The sequence below is a fragment of the Rattus norvegicus genome, chromosome 11, assembly GCF_021556685.1.
Source record: "Rattus norvegicus strain SHRSP/BbbUtx chromosome 11, alternate assembly SHRSP_T2T, whole genome shotgun sequence".
Lineage (NCBI taxonomy): Eukaryota > Metazoa > Chordata > Mammalia > Rodentia > Muridae > Rattus > Rattus norvegicus.
In genome coordinates, this window is record NC_141544.1 from 84,117,614 (window position 1) to 84,138,495 (window position 20,882).

At 43.1% G+C, this 20,882-nt stretch overlaps 1 protein-coding gene across 4 annotated transcripts in view; it reads left to right on the top strand.

Moving 5' to 3' along the window:
• Positions 1 to 5,610: 5,610 nt before the first annotated feature.
• Positions 5,611 to 20,882, top strand: part of Atp13a3 (ATPase 13A3) — a 73,649-nt gene continuing 58,377 nt past the window's right edge. For 3 of the 4 annotated variants that reach the window (XM_087576863.1, XM_087576866.1, XM_087576865.1), the window contains exon 1: positions 6,437 to 6,481. The gene's annotated coding sequence lies outside the window, so the exon portion shown is untranslated. 4 annotated transcript variants of the gene reach the window in all.

The window sequence follows — 20,882 nt, forward strand, 5'->3', positions numbered from 1 at the left end:
AGAGGTGATTTCATGAAGGCAGAAAAAAAAATACCATGGAAAAATAAAACTGAAGTTATACTTTATGTGGCAAAAAAAAAAAAAGAATTCCATAAGAGTATTCAAAACAGGCTGATCTTTTAATTCTAGGCTAGACTGGTCTACATAGAGAGTTCCAGGGCAGACAGGGTTATGTAGTGAGACCCAGTCTAAAAAAAAAAAAAAAAACAAAACCAAAAAGCCAAAGAAAGCAAGCAAGTGACCAACCAACTGCCAAGGACCAGCCTCAGCTTGGAGAGGGGATCCTAAGGAAGGGGGTCTTTGAGAGAAATGACTTGAAGTCAAATGTGGGTACAAAGCTGACAGCTTTGTCTTCTACTTGAGATGCCTCTCCAGACAGCTGTGTAAATAGCTCAGCTCTAGCATATCAAACCCCAGTCTTTTATTTACATATCAATTCAATCATTACTCCAGGTTCTCTTTTGATTATCCCACGAACCAGCATTTATTTTATGACCTTAGGCCCTAGACTTTTTTTATTATTATTATTTATTTATTTATTTATCATAGTACACTATGGCTGTCTTCAGACACACCAGAAGTGGGCATCAGATCCCATTACAGATGGTTGTGAGCCACCATGTGGTTGCTGGGATTTGAACTCAGGACCTCTGGAAGGGCAGTCAGGGCTCTTAACCACTGAGCCATCTCTCCAGCCCAGGCCCTAGACTCTTAGAAGATGGCAAATACACTTGTTTTAACATTGATGAGTTCAGAGATCTGCCTGACTTTGTAATTATAGACAATAAGCTAGCTGGATGGGATCTTGCCCTGCAATTGCCACTAAATCTCTTTATCTCCTTCCTTAACATCTTTCTGACAAGCTGGGTCATTAATGCAGTTGTCTCTGTTCTTCTAAGTCTGTGAAGCCACTCATACGATTCATATTGCATCATTATATTTTTGTACAGTTGAAAAATTATATATTCTGTGTTTTCAGAGTTCTTTCCCACAGCCTTAAGGGTTGTCCTGAAGGTCAAAGTGTTTACTATTTGGCTAAAGAATATTAAACACACCCTCGCCTCCCAGATACATGCTGCTTTTAATTATCATGGAGAACATGAAGCAAAATAAATTATACAAACAAGTCCCATGCCCACAGCAACTGTAGCATTCTGGGAGACCCATGTCCTGCTAGTTCTGCTCCAGGGATGGGAAACCATCACATTGTCCTTTCCAAGGCCATGCAGGACTCCACAACCAACCAACAACAAAAGAAGAAACTAGTAGGGCTGGGAGGTAACAGTGGTTGAGAGCACTAGCTGCTCTTCCCAAGGACCCACTCATATCGGACGACTCACAAGTACTTCATCTCAAGGAGGTCTGGTACCTCTGGCTTTCCGTGCATGGGCATTTACATGTACATGCTCACCTCACTCCTACCGTATAATTTAAAAAATAAATCTTAAACAACAATGACAAAGGGGGGGGGTTGGGGATTTAGCTCAGTGGTAGAACGCTTGCCTAGCAAGTGCAAGGCCCTGGGTTCAGTCCCCAGCTCCAAAAAAAAAGAAAAAAAAAAAACAATGACAAAGGGAGGCAGGGAAGTGTGTATGGTCCTGAGTCTTACAAGAAAGGATGGGCTGTGGGTTTGAGAGTTATTAACGTACATGCAGATGATAGCTACAGCCATGGTAGACAAGGTTACCTGGGAAGAATATGTTACTGCATACACTAGAGGTTATCTTTGGCTTTCAGGCAGTGTGTGTGTGAGTGTGCATGAGTGTACATGAGTGTGTGTGTGTGTGTGTGTGTGTGTCTGAGAGAGAGAGAGAGAGAGAGAGAGAGAGAGAGAGAGAGAGGGAGGGGGAGAGAGAGAGAGAGAGAGAGAGAGAGAGAGAGAGAGAGAGAGAGAACGAGAACAAAGGTTTAACGAAGAGGAAGAATCCCAAGACTATATAATCGAACATAATTGTCTTAGTTAGGGTTTTACTGCTGTGAACAGACACCATGACCAAGGCAACTTTTATAAAGACAACATTTAATTGGGGCTGGCTTACAGGTTCAGAGGTTCAGTCCATTATCATCAAGGTGGGAGCATGGCAGTATCCAGGCAGGCATGGTGCAGGAGGAGCTGCGAGTTCTACATCTTCATCTGAAGGCTGCTAGTGGAAGACTGACTTCCAGGCAGCTAGGATGAGGGTCTTAAGCCCAATGCCCACAATGACACACTTACTCGAACAAGGCCACACCTCCTAATAGTGCCACTCCCTGGGCTAAGCCTATTCAAACTATGACAATAGTTGACAGAAAATGTGATAGAAAGGGGGAGAGATGGTGGGTGAGGAGGAACAAGCCTGCAGTCTCATCACCCACTGGAGGATTGCCACAAAATTTTAAGCCATTCTGGGGTACATAGTGGGTTTCAATCAGTCAAGGTAACATAGAGGGGCATCATCTCAAAAGTAAATAACGGACTGGAGAGAGCTGACAGCCTTCCAGAGTGTCCAGGTCCAATTCTCATCACGTACAGTGTAACTTACACCTGTCTATAACTCCAGTTCTGGGAGTTAACAACCTCTTCTGACCCCAAAGGGTATCAGGCAGGCATGTGGGACACTGACATACATGCAGGTAAAACATTCATATATGTGTGTTGCCTTAGTTTGAAAATTTTGACTGCATCTTGAAGTCTGGGCTTTTCAAGTTTGTTCTGGCTTGTTGTCTTGAGACAGTGTCTCATACAGTCAAAGTTGGCCTTAAACTCACTATGCTTCTACCTCCCAAGTGCTGATTGTTTGTACAGGCATGAATCACCAAGTGTGGGCTTGTAGTGTCTTTAAAACCCCAACTGGGCTGGAGAGATGGCTCAGCAGTTAAGAGCACTGACTGCTCTTCCTGAGGTCCTGAGTTCAATTCCCAACAACCACATGGTGGCTCACAACCATCTGTAATGGGCTCTGATGCCCTCTTCTGGTGTGTCTGAAGACAAGACATCTACAGTGTACTCATATACATTAAATGGCCTGTAGAATGGCAGGCAGGTACCAAGCCTGACCACCTGTGGGTTCCATCCACAGCATGCAACCAGAGAACCAACTCCAAAAGATTGCCCTCTGACATCCACACTTGTGCCAAGATGTGCCCCCCACTCCCACAAATACATTTAATAACAATTTTTTAAAAAAGCCTGAGTGCATTGACCATAGAGCTTTAAGTAGGTGTGCATTTTAGACAGGACTTTGAGACAGGGTGGAGGATGTGTTCTCCCGAAGAAGGCTGTTGGAGGCTGCCAAAGCAGCATAGTTTAGAAGGGATGGGTGCCAGAGGAATGGAGGTAGGAATTTGCTGTGAAACAGATAGGGTTTGGTGACTCATCACCTGTGACTCATCTATTCCTAATTTCCTAATTCAGATGGTTATGTGATGGTGGTGCTAATAGTTTTGGGTGGGGCAGTTATAAAGGCAGGGAAGAGTTCCAGTTTTGGATACACTGTTGGTGTTTCTCTGTGACCCCCCATAGAGATGCATGACAGGCAGTTGGATATTTGATTCTCTGTTTTGTAAAAGACATCTGGCTGACGTGGGAGTTCAAAGCAAGGGTGGAGATGATCCTCCCAGAGTGAGTGAAGCCGAGTGGGTCCAGCTGTGGGCTTAGGATGCCTCACAATTGCTGCCAACTTAAGGATGCCACTGAGGAAGGCAGAGGTCTTAGTTACAGTGACTTGACAACTGGGAGAGCCTCTGCAGGCTGAGGAAGGAATTTCAGAAGGTGAGGACACATCCACAGTGTCAAATGGGACAGAGATGCTGAGAGGTACCGCTGAAGACAGCTCTGCCCCAATGGTGGATGACACGAAGGCCAAGGGTTACTGTCAATTGAGCAGTGTGTGTGTGTGTGTGTGTGTGTGTGTGTGTGTGTGTGTGTGTGTGTTTGTATATTCCGTTTGCCAAGAAAGAGTTGAGGAATGAGGAAGTAGAGGCCGTCAGGGAGAGACCACTGTTTAAGAGGGTCAGAATCACTTGATGGCTAATTGAAGAGGGCTCTCTAAGTGGATGGTTGGCTTGACAGTTTTATTTATAGGACCTGAAGAGGCTTGAGCTTGTTTAAGATCTGAGAGGTTAAATAACCTGCTGCTAAGGGAGCTGGGAAGTAGTGTGTGCAGGATTTGTTCAGCCCTGCCCAGGCTTCCTCAATTCTGTACCATTTACTTCAGCACAAGTGAGCTAGGAAACACATTGAGAGCTGAAACACAATGGCGAGCAGGAGTTGGGAAGACACAGCTGTGGTCCATCTTCCTTTACTGTGGTGTCCACATCACCTGGTAGAAAGAAGTCCATGGCTGCTACCCAGGCCCCCAATCACCGCGGTTGGAAAGCAGGGGCAGCATCCTTATTGTTCCCAATGAAGTATATTAGGGCCATGTATCTAGGGCACATTACTGACCCAAATGCGGTGCCATTCTCCACTGTGGACCAAGAGGTTGGACGCTCCATGCCTCTCTGGTGGACGGTGACCAAGTGTGGGAACAGAAGTTGAGGGCAAGCTGTTCCCTCCTCTAAGACAGTTAAGTAGCTAAAAGTTATGTTTGAAGGAAGGCGGGAGAACAATAACGAGTGATGTCCAGGCGTCTGGGATGCAGGTGAAGTCGACTCAGAGTGGAAAGATGGCGGAGCTGGTAGCAGCAGGTGGCAGGCTCAGCTTCCCGCGCTCAAAAGAGCGGAAGGCAGTGAAAACCAAAACCGCGATTTGAATATCCGGGCGGGGCAGTGCCCCAAGATAAATCTCTTGTGGAGGGAAGTATTTAATTTGCTTCCAGCGCTGTCGGAAGAAACTCCTCCCTAAGGCCGGGCTGTCTCCCTTATGGAAGCTTTCTCTTACCTACCTGACAGTTCTCTGTCCCACTCCCGCGGGCTAGGCCAGGAGTTCCATTGGAATTAAAGTGTTTTGTTTTTGGTGTAGGTGGGGATAAAGGAGGGAAAGAATCTGGGTCCGGAGGAGCTAGGAGCTAGGACTTCGCTCTCCACCTTGCTAGCACAGGCGTCCTTCTGATTGCCACTCTAGACAAGCCTGCACTTATCACTGGGCCTCAGTGTCTTTGTTTAGAAAATGGGACTTTGGACTATGCTCTTCTTGCGTTGCAAGCAACACACAGTTGATCGCCTACCGCAAAACGTGTCCTAAAGAGCATCCCGCTAGCGGTTCTTGCTTAGGCGGGCTGGGGGCCCGTAAGCGGGGAGGTGGGCGGAACCACAGGGTTGCCCCGCCCCCTGACGGCCCCTCCGCGCTGGGCTCTGGGATGAGGCAATCACGTGACCTCACATCCGGCGCGGGAGTCCTGAGCTCGCGGGGCGCTCCCCGTGTGCCCGCCGGCCCTCCCCGCAGCGTGACCGGGCGCCGAGGCCGCGGGGAGGGGGTCTGCTTCGTCGCCGACGGCGGGTGGCCGCTTCGCAGCGCAGACCGCCCCCCTCCCCTGCCGGTCTTCCGCGCCGCGCTCCCTTGTTCTCGCCCTGCCGGGCTGCACGCCGTCGCCGCTGCCGCTGCCGCAGGCGCCGACAGCGGAGCGCGGGCGCCCCTGCGCCCGGTGCGGCCCGGGCCCCGCCGCGGCGTCTCTGTTCCCACAGCCGGAGCCGCGACGCGCGGCGGCGGACCCTCGAGCCCGAGCGACCCGCGGCCGCCGGCTCCGGCCGAGGGCGATGGGGCTGGGCTGAGGAGAGGCGGCGGCGGTGGCGAAAGCGGCCCCCCGGCCCCCTGCGGCCTTTTGGCTGCCCGGGCCGGGAGGCCGCGGAGAAGTCGGCCGGGCGGCGCGGCTGGTGAGTGACTGGGCGAGCGGGGTGTGGGGCCGGAGGGGAAGGTGATGGAGAGGCTGGAGGCGTCGCCCGGGTGGCGGGTACCAGGTGGATCTACGGCTACTTCCTCGACCGGGATCGGACATCACTTCTCTGGGAAGGGGTGTGTGACAGGGAGAGGGTGCGAGACCCGGTACTGTCTGGGAGCACGTGTGCGTGTGGAGGTCTGGCGTGCACCGGCTGCGTGCGGGCCGGCCGGCCCGGTAGGCCAGCTGGTCTACAAAGTCCAGAAGGTGATGCGTGCCCAGAGCAAGAATGTGGGGAGGGTCCCAGATGGGTGCGTGTGCCGGTGCTGACTGTCTGAAGCCACTGAGGAGTCAATTACCCTGGCTATCAGCACACTTTACACTGATAACCGAGGTCCAGAAAGGAAAACGGACTTGAGGTGTCAACACTCCAGATTAAGAAGAGAAAGGCAGGGCTGTGAGGAGGACTAGAAAAACCCGGATCCCTTTGCGCCTCACGCAGTCAGTCAGACTGTTGGCCTGGTGGGGTGTGAAGTTGGGAGTTGGGGAAGGAATAGTATTTGGCGATTGACAGTAACTGTTTGGGGCTTCCCAATTTGGAAAGCTTTTGTGACAGGTGTTCATTGTTTACTTTCCCCTTAGGTCTGACAGAATCATCCTGGGATCTTGGTGTCTGGACATAAGAGGTATGAATCACTTATATAATTAGCTCCTAATCATTAATGTTTTAGAGCTATATTTAGTGGTTTGTGTTAGTACAAAATGAATGGGGTATGGAGTCATAAACCCAGAAACTTACATGAGTCTGAACTGAATGTAACATAAGATTATGTTAAGGGCGCTTTTGAATCTATGGAGCAGGACATCAGGAGTGTTTAAATTGAAGAAAGGTGGGGGGTCTTTCGTGAGGAATACAGTTCTAGAAGTTTTGAGGCTAACATGTAAGTTTATTATTGTTATTTTTTACTTGCATATATGTTCGAGTATGTATGTGAAATACGTGGATGCCTTTGGAGGCCAGGCCTTTGGAAACCGGAGTTACAGGTGGCTGTGAGCTGACTGCTGTGGTTAGGTACTAAGAACAGCAAGCACTTTTTACTGCTGAGCTGTCTTTCTATCTCCAGTGTAATTTTATTCTGGAAGGGCCGGCACATCATTAAACGCGCTCCACCTTTGATTAGAATCAAACCTTTTTGCTAAAACTGGCATCGGTTTTGTTTTCTTGGAATACATGTACATTCTTTTGGAGGATTGTTGCTTTGCTGAATAGGCTATAGTTTCCAAAATTGATTGTGTGGACTTCTATCCCATCAGGGTTTAACAACAACTTCAAAAGTACAGTTTCTGGAAGGTTTGTTTTTTTGTTTTTTGTTTTTTTTTTTTCAATAGTAAGTTGGTTAATGATTGTTGTAGAAGAAGAAAAAAAAAGATATTGCTTTAGCCTCCTGAACAGTTGTATTACAGGTAGCACCGCTAAGTTTCCCCTAGAGGATACTATTTCTTTTCCTGGTGTTAACATCTGCTCTCCCCAGCTCCCCACCCCCACCTCCAATCATTTCTCTTTAGATTAGGTTGAGGATGGAGTAGTTGAGATTTTTAAGCATTGTTAGATCAGCAGTGCCTGTTTTGGTTATGGGATTAGGCAGAAAACGTGATAATTTATTTGCTTCTTTTAAGTACAGTTAGATGAAAATATTAAGTGGCAGTATATTTTTGAAAACAGTTGATTAAGTTTTAGGTTGATGGAGTTCTATGATTGATTTCTTTGCCCAGGCCAACCAATAACAGAAATTGAAATCTTAATTTAGAATTAGTTTGAGTGAGATGATATAAATTCCTATATTGGTATTAAAATAGTTTCATAGATAGAAGAAAACTCATGTCCAATGAGGTGCTTGGTTCTGTTACCCGATATTAACTCTAACATAGTTCAGCTGGTTTCTTTTGTCCTTAATAACCATGTCATCCTTCTTCTTTTTTTTTTAAATTATTTTTATCTTGTATATACATTAGTGTTTTGCCTGAATGTATGCCTGTGTGAGGTGTCCAATCCCCTGGAACTGTAGTTGTGAGCTGTCATGTGGCTGCTGGGAATTAAACTGGAAGAGCAGCCAACGCTCTACTGAATCATCTCTCCAGCCCAAAATGTTTATTTTTCAAATACTGATTCTTCTGTGAATAAGTGTTTGCGGTTGGGGATGTAGCTCAGTTGGTAAAGTGCTTGCTACTGTGTATGAGGCCCTGGGTAATATCCTGGATGTTGTGTGAAATGCTTGGAATTTGTGCAAGGGAAGAAGAAGTTAAAAGCCTCCTCAGCTACAGACTTAGCTTAGGACTAGCCTGGGCTATAAGAGACTTTTTGTCTCAAAAAAATAAAAGAAATAAAAGAAATAGAAAAGGAAAGGGAAAAGGAAGAAAGTGTGTTGACAGTTAGCAGAACTTATAATAGAAAGAGTTCATGGCATTTGAGAATGACTTGACTTTGTCAATGGCAGTAGTTACTGATATTGTACTATGTACCAGGCCCTAACATAGACGCTTGGTAGTTATTGAACTTCTCTAGATCAGGAAACAGGTTTTGCAGTAAGTTCCTAGTTACACACTTATACAGCCAAGAAATAAGAACTGCTTGTAGGTTGTGGTTGTCTTCAAAATCCTTAACCTATAAGTTACTTAACTGTTATTTTTCCCCTTTCCAGAGAGAGGCTTGAGGGCAAACGAGTGCATGTGAAGGAGGGAGCCCTCAGCTATCTCTTCCCGGGTTCCTTTCTTATCCTATTCATTGTGCCTAGAAGATAGGAAATAGAATTTCACAGTGATCTTGGTAATGATGGTCTTATACAAAATGGATTCTGTGTTTTGTGATAACTTGAATTTGAATTCAGGGCTTCACAGGTGGTAGGCAAGAACTATTCAGAGCTACATCCCTAGCCCAGCCACTTTGTGTTTTTAAATAAGATTTTTGGTAGAGTCTTAATGCATTTGTCCCTGTTGGCTGACCTTAGATTAAAATTCTGTCTAGGATTCCCAAGTAGCTGGGATTATAAACCTGTGATTTTAGGACAGGGTTATTTGGTAGTATGCTTGGTGGCCTGCACTAACTCTAAGTACTAAATGTGAGACCTTGTATGTGACTAGACCATACATTGAGCAGAAGTTAGCAGCTTATCAGTTATTGACAAGAACACTCTTAAAACGGAGGTATCTAGTGTGTAACATCTGTTAAGTTGATGTGCTCTAAAGTTCTAGTGCTAAAGTGTATTCTGAGTGCAATAGTTTCCCTTCTGTACAGCTCCCACCCATAGTTTAACCTTTGCTGGTTTCAGTTAATGATCGTTTAGCTGTGGTTTGAAATCATTAAATGGAAAATTCCAGAAATATACAGTCTAGGCCAGTGGTTCTCAACCTTTGGGCTTCAACCCCTTTGGTGAACATTTATCTCCAAAATATTTACATTTACAATTTATAACAGCAAAATTACATTTATGAAGTAACAATGAAAATAGTTTTATGGTTGGGGGCGTCACCATACCCTGAGGAACTGTTTTAAAGTAAACATTTTAACATTGGGAACTACTGATCTAGAAACTTCAAGTTTTGTATTGTTTTGAGTAGTGATAAAATTTTATACTGTCCCACTGTTCTGGCCTAGACCCTCGTCAGCCCGTGGTCTAGCACACTCATTGCCTATTCCTACAAGTTGGTTATTAGTCATTATAAGTATCTCTACTTATTTATATAGCTAGCAATTCTATTGCCCAAAGAAAAACTAGAAATTGCTTCCTTTAGTTAAGATATTTGAAGAGAAAAGGTAAAAGATCATATCTACATAGCATCCAGTATAGTATAATGTGAAGTTGCTTCATTATTGTTGATAACCTTACTGTGCTTAATTTTTAAATTAAACTTCCTCATAGACATGCATGTATAGAAGAAAGCAGTATATCTAAAGTCTGATACTACCTCAGTTACATGTGTGCAGTAGGAATTCTTGGACTGTCCAGTTGGTTCGAGTACTATTGTATGCCATATCTGGTCTGGTTTAAGTCTTGATCTAAGAGGTGGGTTACAGGATTTAGCCTCTGTCTTTTTTGTGACTTTCTATTAATCGAAGCAAATTTGGTCTAAATATACAGAGTAATAACTATGTAGTCTTGAAAGCCACGTTCTTGCCTTTCATACTTCTCTTACTTTGAGAGAGAAGTTCAGGATTCAGGTACATGTTTAGGTTAAAAAAAAAAAAAAGACCAAGTGTTCTGGAATTATTTAATTCTTTTAAAATTTTTATTTGTAACACATATAAGTGTTTTGCCTGCATGTATATTTGTGTACCACATGTGTGCCTAGTGCCTAAGGAAGTCAGAAGGGGGTGTCCAACCCCTGGAACTGGGGTTATGAGTGGTTAAGGTAACCAGTTGTTATCATAACAAAAACCATGATTACTATTCTCCACTATTATGGGTCATATTGGGATCTTTAGTAGACTCTGAATGAGTGCTAGGAATTCAAGTTCTGCAAGAGCAGCATGACTTTTTTGATTGTTTTTTGGTTTTTCCAAGACGGTCCCTAATCCTGGCTGTCCTTGAACTTCCATGTAGAACAAGAGCCTTGAATGTCCAGAGATCCTTCTGCCTCTGCCTCCCAGTTTCTGGATTAAAGGCATGTGCCACTACTCCTGGCCATAACAAGTGCTCTTAACTGCTGAGCTACCTCTCTAACCCGTTTTTATTTATTTTAATCAAATATGTGTATGTGTCTGTGCTTGTCTGTGCATAGGAGTTCAGATGCCTACAGAGGCCAGAGGTGTTAGCACCCCTGGGAGTTGGAGTTACAGGAAGTTGTGCACTGCTTGGGTATTTGAAATCATACTTGGGTACTCTGGAAGAGCAGCAGTGTGTGTTCTTAACCATCAAGCCTTCTTCCAGCCCCAGCTTAATTTTGAGTAAAGTAGTTATTTAAAAGATAGAATGTCTTGAAGTTAATGATAACCTGGTAACCATTGATAGAATTAAGATAGTTAAAACATTAGCATTACTGATATTAAAATAATGTATGCGGTTAGATAGTGTGTATGGTTGGACACAGTGCTGTGAGCCTGCAGTTCATGACTGAGGGGACTAAGTTGAGGCACATGGATGATTGATGATAGGAGTTCAGAACCAGCCTGTGAAGTTTACTGAGACTAGCTCAAAAAATCAAAACAAACTGGGTATGGTGATGATGATTTGTAATCTCAAGGAGTTGACAGGAGGTTCACTGAAAAGTCAAGGCCAGTCTGGGCTACTACCTAACATGACCCTAGCTCAAAATAACAAAACAACAAAAAACAAAATAACAAAAAAGGGTAAAGTATCATGAATAGTAGTTGACAAAAATATGATTACTACAATGATCAAATTTATTTTTATGATAATTACTACTTAGTGTAGAAAAATGGAAGTGAAGAAGAGATCTATTCAAAAATGCAATGCAATATCTGAAGCAAGTTATTTGAGGATGGGAATTGCTGGAGAGTTCCACAGAACAATTCTAACACCAGATCTGAGACCAATCCATAGGTCATATTAAAATAGGCCTTAGGGAATAAGACTAATTTTGTTAATTAGAACTTTCTCTTATATTCTGTAGGTCTTCCCTTAGAATGAACAGTCAGGTAACACACAGAATAGTTATGAAAGAAAGTTTTACAAAGACTGAATTGTACCTTAATAGTAGGTTGGGTTTACTGTTATTTAGTTTTTCTTGTTTTCTTTACAAAAGTATTGGGCACTTAAGCAAAGGTCCAAGAGTATAAAATAATAATGCTGAGAAGTAAGACTATTAAGACTGGCCCTTACAGACATTGGTGTCTGGGGAGGGAAATGGTAGCATGTTAATAAAGGGTCTTGGTCAAATTCCTGTCTTTGTCAGGTAGGTGTTCTTTTCTTCAGGGTCTTTATTCTGCACTGTACCCAACCTGGCAGAGGTGAAAATAGTCTAAGGAGACATGCGATCATTGAGCTATTGAAACAGTGGGCTCCTCAAAATTGGAGCTCCCCCAGGAATCTTATGTTTGGAGAAGGGAAAGCAAGCCTAAAGCCTAAGCCCCTATGGGGAGAGGAGGGAGGATGGACACTCCTCCCACTCATCCAGAAATTCCTTAGAGATGAGAGACGGTGGAACCACACCATGACCTAGACTGGTTAGTAGAAATAGGTAACTCCAGCCCTCTTCTAAACTTTAACCTCATGGTAAGACCCAGAAGATGTGCGTGGCCAGGGTCACTGCATCTTCTTATCCTTTCTCACACTATTTGACTGTCTCAGCTGGGTTAGTGCATACATGTAGAGACTTTTGCTCTAGCAGTGTGGCTGCTCTGGCAAAGGATCATAGACCTTCCAGGTCTATGTGATCTGCTCGAATGAAATGCACCTTTAATCCCAGGAGACAGAGGCAAGGCCAGCCTGGTATAGAGCAAGTTTCAGATAAAGAAAAGCTTAGATCAGGCATGGTGGTGCACACCTCTAATGCTAGCACTCGGGTGAGAAGCACGCAGATCTCTGAATTCTAGTTGGTGAGTTTGGTTAAGTCAGTGAGTGGAGTTGCAGTGCAGTGGAGTTGCGACCCTTTGAGTTCATGCAGTTCAGTACAGGTCCACAGAGGCAGTTGAAGCCAGAAAATTAGGAGCCAGAAGATTAGAACAAATTGCCAACATATGTAGGTATTGTGTGTATATATATGCACGCACTTGTGTGGAGGCCAAAAGACAACTTGTGTTTGTGCAGAGGGGCTGTGGTGGTGGGGTGATAAGGGTCAGAGGTTGACATTCTTCTTTGTGTCTTCTTTGTGACTTTTCTACCTTATTTTCTTGAGACAATGTTTCCTACTGAACCTGGGGCTTGCTAATTGGCTAGATTGTCTGCAAGAAAACCCTATGAAGCCCTGGGGTTACAGATCTCTGCCATTTCTGGATTTTAAATGGGGCCTGGGGGTTCAGAACTTAATGCTTATACAGTAAGACTTTCCCTCTGAGTTATCTCTGCAGCCTCCTACTGTCTGTCTGTCTGTCTGTCTCTCTCTCTCTCTGTGTGTGTGTGTGTGTGTGTGTGTGTGTGTGTGTGTGTGTGTGTGTGTGTGTGTTTTCTAGGTTCCTGGAGGAGGTTGTGAGCTATCTGATATGGGCACTGGAAACCAAACCTGGATCTTCTAGAATAGCATGAAATACGTTTAACTGCTGAGTCATTTCTTCATCCCCTATTCTACTACTTTACTGTTGTGTGTGTTTTTTAATGGTTTTTTTTAAGATTTATATATTATATATAAATACATTGTAGCTGTCTTCAGACACACCAGAAGAGGGCATCTGATCAGGCATCAGGGGGTCAGGGTTGTGAGCCACCATGTGGTTGCTGGGATTTGAACCTCTGGAAGAGCACTCGGTGATCTTAGCCACTGAGCCATCTCTCCAGCCCATTTTTTAATGTTTTATATTGCATATTATGTGTTTTATCTGCATGTGTCTGTACCCTGTACGTGACTACCTATGGAGGCCAGAAGACAGTGTTGAATTCTCTGGAACTTAAGTTTAAAGATTGTTGTGAGCCACTATGTAGAATTGAACCTGGATCCTCTGGAAGAGCCTAGAACTGCTTACCTCTGCCTCCCAAGTGCTGGGATTAAAGGTGTGTGCCACCATCCTTCACCCAGTGCTATCAACCACTGGATCATCTTTCTATCTCCTTTTTTTGAGACCATGTCTTTTAATATTCTGAGGCCAGTGAGCCTGGGGGTCTGCTTGTCTTTAGACTGGGTCCAAGCCCTGATTATTTTGCATTGGTCCTCTTTAACATGGGACTTTTCAAGTGCTTTACCTGCTGAACTCTCTTACCCACTCCCCAGTTGTCACTTCTGTATGCATTTAAACTTCTGAGAAGAATGACTCTTGAGCAGTGATTCTCGACCTGTCTGTCAACCCCTTTGGAGTCACACATTAGATAATCCACATATCCAGATATTTACGTTACAATTAATAGTAGCAAAGTTCAGTTATGAGAGAGTGCCGAATCCTAACAACTAGACCACCAGGAATCATTGAAAATTACAGTTAGGAAGTAGTCAACAAAATAATTTTATGGTTGTGGGGGTCACTACACCATGAGGAGACTGTATTAAAGGGCCACAACATTAATAGGAAGGTTGAGAGGCACTGCTCTTGATAGAGGATTTAGTTTGATGGACATAACATTGTGATAGGGAGGGATACAGATCAGGAAGGAATCTGGCTAAGTTGGAAAGGGGCATAGGTTAAGATGTGGAGCATGTCCAGACTCAAAATTTACTGTAGGATTTTGCCCATAAAAAAAGAGATTCCACCTTTGGTCTTACCTCATTTCGTTCATTTGATTGCATTACCAGGTGCTGGCTTGAGTGTCATACCTTAAGCTTTTAAGACTAAGTTTGATGTCTTTAGTAACTGCTCTGACACTTGGTGTAGTGGGAAAAAATAGTGGGTGCCAGAAGATGGAAAGAACAGTCAAAAGTGTAGTGACTTGAGTTGGCTTGAGGGATTAACAGCAGCTTCTCAGCCGGACTAGGTCTGTGAAGGCGTTCTTGGAAGAAGGAGTATTGTATAGAGAAGAATGGAGTCAGGAAGTGGTAGAGCCATTTGAAGAGCTGCAAATTGTGCTCTTTGTGAAAGGGATGTGAAGTTTCTAAGTGTGAAGGATAGCAGTTGGAAAGTGGCTGTAAAGGCTTCTTTACTAAGTCTTGTAATTAGTTTTTTACTTTGGACCCTTCTTCCACAGTGGTAGAGAAAGAAATACATATTTTGCATTATGAGACTTCAGATACAAGCTAAAGAACAGCATTCTAAACTTTTAAACTACCATTCAATTTTTATGAGCAGGGAGTCTTTTGAATGTATTTTGAATGTAATCTTTGGATGTATTCTCACTAATTTGGGAAATGGCATTGCAGATAGTGACAAGCTATTGAGACTACACAGGGAGAAGTAGGTCATGGTTGGTGTACATATAGATGTGAATGAGGAAGATTTGGAAAAGGACCTGAAGTGGAACCGCTTCTGTGGAGAGAAGGCTGGTGAGTAGAGTGAGGAAGGATAGACGAAATGATGCCCAGTTAGATAGATGTAGAAGGCGGTATAAAATAGTGGAGTGTAGGGTGACTGGTAAATTTCTTGCTTTAAACAAATCATTAAAGGGTAGAACGAATTGAAAAGTTTGAGGGGCGGGATGTTGTAAAGAAAGGTTGAATTTTAACTGTCTCTGAAAAAGGATGGAAAGGTTCAATCTGTGGGTCTGAAAATGAGAGATCAGTGCTGAAAGCTGATGGGTGGTCGTTGCCATCATAGACATTCCAGTAGTGCTACACTTTGTCCCCAGTGACATTGTAACAAAGGGGACATTAACAATTAAGTGATCTTAGGAAGTAGTAGTTTGGTAAGTCTGCTTGCCTTTCTATTTAGGCTGGTACAATGTAAACTGCAGTTAAGCAGAATTGGGGGAGGGAGGTAGAAAGGGCATTTGGGGGCCATCTTGGAAGCCTGGTTACTGTTTTTCTCATAATAAATGGTTCAGCTTTATTTGTAGCAACAATTGGTTTAGTGGATTTTTAGAAAATAATCATGTGAAAGTATGTCAGTGTCATTTTTTAAAAAACTTGTTGGTAAAGCCTTTTAATGTAGTTTAATCTCATGCTTGTCTTTTAAAAGCTACTACTTAGGCCTGGAATTGTGCTTGAGTATCCAGTGGTATATTGCTTGGGTGAGACCTTGAGTTCAGTCCCCAGCACCTCAAACAACAAACTACAACATAACAATGGCAGTATCAGTAGTTTTGTAGATGCTCATGAATGTGGTTTCTAGGCTAAATATACCTGTCCAGATTAGCCTTCTCTCACAGCGTAGGCAGGGAGATCTGCCTGCTTTTTTGCCTCTTGACTGCTGGGATTAAATGAAAGCGCCAGTGTACCCTTTACTCCTTATTTTTTCAAAGGCATGGTCCTACTAGGTAGCCCAAGCTGTTCTTTGCTACCTGAATATTTTTATACTATCCATAGACTATAGTTTGAGGTCTTCTGTACTGCAGTGAATCAACATAGCAGATTTTTAATTGAGAAAAGGAATAATGCAGAAAAACAAACTCATACAATTTCTAAAGTTCACATAAGCCAGGTATATGTCTTTATCCTGGGAAGCTGAAGCAGGAAGATGGAGAGTTAAAGGCCCACCTGTCCATTATAATCAGATCTTACTTCAACATACAGCTTTCTCCTCCTCAGACGTGTACAGTTGACCTGAGTTCTTATTACAGTGGTTATTTTGTAAAGAATAATGTCCTGCTGAATTCATGCTTCTTTGTGATTAGACTTTCAAATCAGCAAGCCTGGGAGAGTGAAAGATGAATCATACTGTAGTAAACAGCATGAATAAAACACCGAATCTTGGTTTTTTGAAAGCAGTGCAATAATGTTAATGAAGTGTGTGTGTGTGTGTGTGTGTGTGTGTGTGTGTAACGAGGTGCTGTAAGCTTGGGTCCCTTCCCCCAATCCCCTCCATAAACCAGGCACTGGAGTCAGGAGGACCCTAGTTTCAGGAATTCTAGGTCATACCCTACAAGTTGGAGGTCAGTTTGTGGTATATGGGGCCTTCCTTGTCTTAGAGATTTCCGGGGTTTCTATCTCCCAAACAAGATTTAGGAATATGATCCTCTGAAGCCGTCGTCTTTTCCTGTCACTGTTCTGTATCCCCTTTTCTAGCCTGGCTCTTCCGTCCACTCTCCTGCTTGTATTTTGAGTCCTTTCTGTGCATGCTATTACTTTAGTTATTTAAAATGCATTAGTAATATAAGACATGGACTTACTACTAACAGTGTACATGCATCAATTTTGAGAAAGCATTCTGTGCAGTGACCCATGCATGCTGACAGCAACAGAAACACTTAAAAAGCACTCCAGTTTTGGCTGTGGTAAAATGTAGAAAATAGCAGCCTCGGAATTAATGAGCATTGTTGGTGATTGGTTCTAATGCTTTGATTTAATTGGGAATCTGTGACCAAATGCTGAATGAAGGTCCTTGTCCTCAATTCGGTTTTGATCAATAAAGATGTTTGTGGGGCTGGAGAGATGGCTCAGGGGTTAAGAGCACTGACAGTTCAGTTCCCAGCAACCACATGGTGGCTCACAACCATCTGTAATAGGATCCGACTTCTGGTGTGTCTGAAGACAAGACATCTACAGCGTACTCACAGACAAATAAATAAATATATAAATACATAAATAAATAAATAAATAAATAAATAAATAAATAAATAAATAGCTTTTAAAAAAGATGTTAGTGGCCAATAGCTGGGCAAAGGGAGATGGGTGGGACCCTTAGATTTTTGAAGGCTATGACTCGATAGAGGGGAGGGGAGAGAATTGTCAGGTTTCAGAGGGAGATGGATCAAATTTAGAGCTATAGAAGGAAAATCGTCTGAAATATCGGTGAGAGGAAATGCAGGCCCCCAAAAGGGCTTCCCAGAAGTGTCCTGGGCAGCAAATACTTGGGGGCTTCCAGAAGGAACAGGGCAGCAAAGATAGATCATTGATTTAGAGGGTATTAAGTCAGGACTACCAGAGGGAAATCTGTGATAAGCTGGGTAGATGATTAGAACTGCCCAGTTTTTGAGCTACTTAAGGCATTTCAAAAAGTTTAGGGGTGTGTGTGTGTGCGCGCGCGCGCGCAGGCACACAAGTTTCATTTGTGGATCCAAGGTGGGTGGCTGAAAGTGTGTGACTTACTGGGAAAAAGATTAGCACAAAGCAGTGTAGCTAATCTTCCCTCTACAAGGCATTTAGATTTAAATCATCAGTTTAAATGTCAACCAAGTGCTTTTAGTTAATGGTAGTATAGTTTTAAGCTGAAACTAATTTGCATTAAATGGGAGAACCTTTTGTTTATATTATTCAAAGAAACCCGTAGCCTTAAATCTGAATTATGGATTTTAGGTTGGAGTAATTAGACTCATTTGGCAATTTGTCTTGTTTACAAGACAGTTACTGGCATTCTGTTTTCTTAGTCCTTATTGTCTTCAGTGTCTGTTATATTTTACTTTTGCTTGTTTTAAAACAACCTTTTGTTTCAGTGAGTTTTTACTTTCAAATCCACTGTCACCCTCAATGGGGGAAAAGAACACAAATCTTAGTTTTGCAGAGGAACTTGAAGTACAGAATACTGGTGATTCTATAATACTTAAGTTTTCTTGGTTAATGGTAACACTTTGATGGGTGTTTTTGAGACAAGGCCTCACCATGAAACTAGTTAACTACAACTCTTTGTGTAGACCAGACTGGCCTCAAACTCACAGTGATCAGCCTGCCTTTGTCTCCAGAGTGCCAGGATTAAAGCCACACAACACCACCATTCCTGTATCTTCGCTTGTTTTTAAATACATGTATGCAACTATTTGATTGCTACAAAAGTTGCATATTAGTCATTTTTTTTTCTTGTATAGAGCTATCCTGGTCTCTAAAATAGATTGGACTCGTTTGTCTTACTTTCAAATCTATTCATACATTCTGTTGGCACACATTGCACACAACAGATTCTAAGGGAATTAGGTTTTGTTACAAATAATACAGTAGGATTGTTTTATCCATATATACATGCTGTGGATTTTTATTAGAATTGTTAGATTTAGGTATATATTTTTTAAATTTAAAGATGCTGTCAGTTGGTTTTCTAAAAAGATAGTATGGATTCTTTTTTTCCCCCACTCCCCTTCCCCTTTCTTTTCTTGGGTATCAAACCCAAGGTATATATACTCTTTTTATTGATCTGTAAGAGACAGGAAGGATTTTATGTAGCCCAGGCTGGCTTAAACTTGTGTTCTTCTTGCCTTAGCCTCTCAAGTATTACAAGTATGCACTACCATTTCTGACCCAAAATCTGTTTTCATTTTTTAAGACAGGGTTTCTTTGTGTAGCCTTGGTTGTCCTGAAACTCACTTGGTAGACCAGGCTGGCCAGAGATCTCCCCCAGTTCTGGGTAGCCATGATGCCCAGATTGTTCGTTTGTCTGTTTTAACTTTAAAGAGACAGTTTTAGGTAGTTTACCATGCTGGTTTTAGAAGTCCCATGCAGCTGAGGATGGCTTTAGTAGCAGATTTTCCGGTTTCCACTTGCAGAATGCTGAGATTACAGTGTGTGCCGCTGCTGTGCTAGGTGGCAGCAGCTGTGGCTCCTCCTCCTCCTCCTCCTCTTCCTCCTCCTCCTCCTCCTCTTCCTCCTCCTCCTCCTGTTGTAATTTTGAGTTGATCTATAGTCGATTTCATTATTATTATGTCATTATTATGACATACAAGTCATTATACTTTGTTTTAATTAGTGTTCCTCCCTACTACCCTCAGAATCCACTTTTAGTCTCTGTGTTATGGTGTACCTTGCCTATTTCTTGTTTTTCATCACAAATTTAATGGCTATAGTTTAGGCAGGCTGTCTTCCCTCCTCCCCCCGCCCCTTTCTAATTTTGTTTTTCTGAGAGGGTCTTACTATTGAGTCCTGGTTGGCCTTAATCTCAGATTGCCTGTCTCTGCTTTCCAGTGCTGGGATTTTAAAGACCCGTGTCAATCATGCCTAGCCCTCATTATGGTTTTTGTCGTATGTCTTGTCACACTATGGGGAAATACTTCAAAAGCAACTCCTTTTCATATTGACTGAACAAATTGGTGTATAATATCTTATCTCTAATCACTGAACATTTTAGTTAATTCCAGCCATTCTTTTTCCTTCACAATCTTGGACTGCCACCTACAGGTGAAAGAATGCAACTGCAGGTGGTACGGAGTGCCCGTGCTTTGCTTTGGTTCCTTTTTTTCAAGAGTCAGGGTCCCTATATAGCTGTGGATGTCCTTGAACTTATTATGTAGACCAAGCTGGCCTTGAACTCATAGGGATCCACCTGCCTCTGCCCCCAAGTGCTGGGATCGAAGACATTGTGTCACTACATTTGCCTGTGTTCTTTTTTTTTAAAGACTTATTTATTTATTTTTATGTATATGAATACACTGTAACTGTCTTCAGACACCAGAAGAGGGCATTGGGTCCCATTACAGATAGTTGTGAGCCACCATGTGGTTACTGGGAATTGGAACGCAAGACCTGTAGGGAGAACAGTCAGTGCTCTTAACCGCTGAGCCATGTCTCCAGCCCCATTTGCCTGTGTTCTTAAGGCACAACTTTTTCATTGTTGAATCCAGCCTAGGGTGTTATTTCACCAGCCTTGTATTGTAGTAGTGGAGAGATTGAGACCAGGATAAGCGAAGGGGATGCTCTCAACAGTTCTTAGTGATTGTCTTCTGTGGACAAGTTAAAGCCGAGACTCCTGTGCCTTTCATTTTGTTTGCTTTGGAGGGTAGGGAAGTTATATTCTCCTGGAAATATGGAAATAGGTCTGTAGACTGCCTGGCCTTGAACTTACAGATCTACCTGCCTCTCAGCCTCCGCAGTGCGGGGATTAGAAGTATGTACCACCACCACCCTGGCTCTATCATCTCTCTGTGTATAGCCCTGGCTGGCTGTTGCATTGCAGAACTCACTGTAGAATGGGCTGACCTTGAACTCAACAAAGAACTTTCAGTGTCCTGAGGGCTGGCATTAAAATATGTACTACTGCACTCAGTTTCTTTTTCTCTAAATATGGTGATGCACTTGCTTACTTAATTCAATAAAAAATAAGAATTTGTAGCCAGGCTGTAGTGGCACAGGCCCTTGATCCCAGCACTCTGGAGGCAGAGGCAGGTGGATCTCTGAGTTTGAGGCCAGCCTGGTGTATAGGGTGAGTTCCAGGACAGCCAGGGATACACAGAGAAACCCTGTCTTAAAGAACAAAATAAAAAATATGCTGCTACTTATCATATTTGTATTATGGGTCATTATTAACATTTACTCAGCTGAAGCAAAACGTAGATAAGAAAGAAAATTAACTCACTGTATGTAGTTTGGTGGTAGAGCGCTTGCTGAGCTTCTGTGACTCTGGGTTATGAGTTGTAGGCAAGCCTGTCCTACAGGGAGGCTCTATATTAGAAAAAGAAAACAGAACAAATAAAAGGC